Source organism: Herpailurus yagouaroundi, unplaced genomic scaffold, assembly GCF_014898765.1.
Source record: "Herpailurus yagouaroundi ecotype Mexico unplaced genomic scaffold, PumYag 67040, whole genome shotgun sequence".
NCBI classification, from domain to species: domain Eukaryota; kingdom Metazoa; phylum Chordata; class Mammalia; order Carnivora; family Felidae; genus Herpailurus; species Herpailurus yagouaroundi.
Window position 1 is genome coordinate 538826 of NW_024419896.1, and position 6053 is coordinate 544878.

Sequence of the window (6053 nt, forward strand, 5' to 3'; positions counted from 1 at the left end):
GCATACACCACACACACAACACACCCATGATATGATACATACACCACACATACATCACACACATGACACAATGGACACAGGACACACATAACACACATAAAACATAAGCCCACCAGTCATACATCACACACACCGCACATACACTGCAAACCCCACACATAACGCAAAAACCCTAAACACATACAACACTATACCATATACCATATACCACACAGACAACACATATACAACACAAGACACTCCTCATATATACCACACACATGAAATGTACATGCACATCACACATATACCATAGAAAGTGACCACACATATACCACATCCACGCTTTTACTATCCATCTACCACACATGCACAATAAACAAAAATATTGCAAACACAGGCACCACACATATCATATGCACTCACCCCACACACCGCACACACACAACACATATACTGCACAATCACAACACATAAACTACACCCGCCACACATACTGCAAACACACAACATGCATGAAACACAAACCACTAGTACACCAAGCAAACACCACAGGCACACTGTACAAACACATATATAACTTACATGCACACTACATATACACTACAAAGGCACCACACATTACACAGACATATACACACTGTACTCATACACTACAAACACACCACACACACAGTACATACATCACGTAAGCACAAGACCCATATATCTCACATACCTCACAAAGACTACACAAAATGACCACACATACAACTCACGTGCACACACATAAGACACACAAACACCACACTCATCATCACACACCAAACACAGAGCACCAACACAACACACAAAACAAATATAGACCACACATAGCACACATATACCACACAGACTGCACAAAGTACAAAGGCACCACACATACACCAAAAACACACCACACATAAACCACACACACTGGATATACACCACATATACAATACACATATGCCACAAACACACAAATAAACCACATGTACACCACATACACACCACAAATAACATACATATGTGCACACACTGAATTTATAACACACACAATCACGAAAACCACATAAACAGACATACCACACATACACCTCAGAAACAGCATGCATACACTACACTCACAGTACGTATACACCACACACACTCACACTACACATAGCACTCAGATAAAACACATATCACACACACACACACATACCACACGTGAAGCACAAGCCCAACCCACACATATCACACACATACCAAATATACACCGCATAAATACCACACACACAGCACACATATACCACAAACACACCACACACAAAAACAACACAATATAGACAGCACACACAATACTTACAAACCACACATACTCTAAAAACCACATAATCACACACACCACACATGTTGCACAAGCCCAGCACATGTATATCACACATATATACATGTTGTGTATGCACACACACCAAGTGTACACCACATACACATGCTATACATATATCACATGCACACCACACATGTACCACACACACAACACACAGACACCATACACACCACTCAAACACACACAGCTGACATATGCTGCAAACACACATATATATACCTGACACACCTACACTATATGCACAACACATATTACACACATACACACTGCACACACATACTACAAATACCACACACACCGCACATATATAACATAAACCCACAAACCACACAAATACCACATACTATGATATCACTCACACAGAGACTACAAACACACCACACACACACACAACACATGCACTACATAACCTACCATGTATACCACACACACAACACATATACAGCACATACACATGACATCTACGCCACACATATACTGCATACAGCCAAATATCAGAAACACTGATACCACACATGTACTATATGCATATACCACACATACACCCACATACCACCCATACACCACATGCACATGTACACTGCATGTACATCACATGCACAGCTCACATATTTCTCAAACACACAAACACACACATACACTGCATACACACCACACATATACACACACATGCACCACACACAGTCCACTTATGCCATAAACACAAACACATGTACCATATAAATACACATACCACACATACACCTCACAAGCACAACATATACAACACACTCACACTACATATACACCACACACATTCACACTACATATACCACACACACTACACATACCACACACACACACACACACACACCCCAGATACAGGACCCACACAAATTGAACATATCACATACTTATATACCACACCCACACACCTATATTCCATATAAACACCACATGTATACATCACCCAAACAAAGAAGACATACTTAATACACCCACCATGCATATAACACACACACACACTGAAAATATAGACTATGTACACAGCACATATATACCATACACAAGTGCACAACAAGCATAAACCACATACACACACTATATATGTATATATTACCCGACACATACAACACTAATACAAAACCCACACAAATATCACTCAGAGATATCATTCACACAGACACCACACATACAATATACAAACCACAAACCATGTATACACACAACATACATACCACACACACACACACAACACATAGACACCATACATACCACTTAAACGCAAGGCACACACACTAGAAGTACACTGTGAGAGCACACATATATACCTGAAACACACCACACATATACCATAGACACATACACACAACACATTTACACCATGAAGGCCACACACACCACACACACAGATATTACTTGAGCAGACACCACGTATACATCATACTCACATACCATACATACACTATACACACAACAGTTATATCACACACATGACATATATACCACATAAACACATATGCCACATAAACACATATATCACTCATACAAATCACAAAAGCCATGCATACACTGTACTCACTCTATACATACACCACACACACTCACACCACACTACACTGATACCACCAAAACACACATAGCACAAATACATGAAATAGGATCCACACAAGTTACACACATCACACACACTAGATATATACCACACACATACCACATATTCCACACATACCATGATACACATTACACAAACACAGCACACTTGTTCCACTCACCCACCACACTTATGCCACACAAACATGTATAACTAAGTTATGCCACATACACATCACATTGATATAATACACAAGCACATACCACACATATGCCATATATACCCACACTATACATATACTACACACACACCACACATATACCATACAAACAAAAACACCGCATAAACACCCTTCACACATATGTCACACACATCTCATAGTCACACACCATGTATACACTACACATTCATCACATATAGCACACATGTGACATATATACCGCACACAACACATATACACCTCAAACACACCACACATATAGCAGACAAATACACAAAGCACATACACACCACAAACCACATACACATCACATATACCACACACAGAGTACACACATACCACATAACATCACACATAATCCACACACACATACACACCACATATTCATCATGCACAATCACTATAAATATACCACATGCACCAAGAAATCACACCACATTCAAACACAACACATATTTTACACATACACACAAAAAGACAACACAAAAATCACCCATAGACCACACACACACACACCACATTTACACCACACACACACTGCACACATAGCACACACACAAAACACCACACGGACACCACATACAATAAAAATGTGGCACAGATATAACACAACACACACACACCACACAAAAAAACACATACCACACACATCACACATACACCAACACACAACATACACAATACACACACAGCACACAGGAACCAAACACACTAAACCACACAAATACGACACAAATGACAAATATGACATTCACACAACACATACATACCACTTATATACCCACACATAGCACACATACCACTTAAATGGCACAACACACATACCACATATACACCATCCACACACTACACATATACCACATATGCACCACACGTAAAATACAGACACACACATATATGTAACAGACAAAACCTGCAAATATATAACCCATAAAACACAAGCATATCACACACACACCACACACTCCACACACACCACATATATATTACACATATACTGGGCACACACTACACATAAACCATACATACTCCACACATACATGTACATATGGCACATATGCAGCACACATACACCACAGACACACAACAATGCATCCATCATATACCATACATATACAACACACATATTCCACACAAACACACACACCATAAACTCACCAGCATATACCAAACAACAGACATATACCACACACATAATCAACTCATACACTGCACCAATATGAAACATTCCACACAAACACTACATACACCATACACACATCACATATTCAGCACATACAACATTTACATATCACACCAAACATACATCACATGGACACCAGCCATATAACAAACACACACAGCACACATACACAATACACACATCCCACATATACCAGAAACACAAACACCACATACAGAATGCACACAAACCACACACACACAACATACACACCCAACATATACTACAAACACACATGACTCATACACTAAACACAAAACAGACACATATCACACACACTTAAAAATGACACCACACATATCACACACACACATCACACACACATCACACATACATAGCACACAGACCACTCACATAACAAACTAAACATACACAAGACTTGCCACAACTTACACACACACCATATATACACCAGACAAACCTCACACACACATTGTGCATACACACACATACCACACACATACCAACCACACATCACTGAAACACCACACAAACACTGCACATATACCAAAAACACACATCACACATACACCACATACACAGCATACACACACTACATATGTACCAAACACATACAAAAATGTACACCACAAACACACATGCACCACTCACACAGAACGCATACAAAACACATCCACCATACTTGAAGCACACATACACCATTCACAAAGCATATATATCACAGACATACCACACATATACCACAAACATACACGCTTTAACCATAGAGACAATACACATAACTCACACATATCATACAACACAAACACACAACACACATGTAATACACACAATACACCCAAGATGTATATCACACAAACACCACGTATAAAAGACACAAACAGCACGTATATGTGTCACACGCATACCACAGATACAGGATACAAACACCACACATGCACCACACACCTACCACACATATACCAAACAAGCTTCACACATACCACATATACCCCCCACACCACGCATATACCACAAACACAAAACATATATAAACATATACATGACATGCACACTATTTACATACAAAACACACATACAACAAACATAAACCATATACATACCACACATATACATTACACAGAAACACCACACACACACACATACCACATGAATCATACACCCTACTTATGACACACATACATATAACACACACAATTCAAAACACCAAAAATACCCCCTAACATATCACATATATACTACACACACAATAAAAACACACATGTACAATACACACCACTCATACAATACACACACAAACCACACATATACTACAAACACACCACATACACATAACAGCACATATACATCATACACAGGACTCATATACCACACACATAAAACATATAAACCACACACCACACATATTTAAAATGCACACGACACATACACCAGACACATATCAAACCTACCTTGCACACACACCACAAAAACCAGACACATACCAGGCACATACCACACACAACACACATACACCACAAAACAAATGTCACACACAAACTCTTCACAAACCACACACACACTACATAAATATACCACTCAAACATCACACATACACACCATGCATATACTATACACAATAACCATACATACCACAAACACATACATCACACATAAATTACACAGCACACATACACCACAAACTTACCATACATATACACACCACACATGCACCTCACATATACCA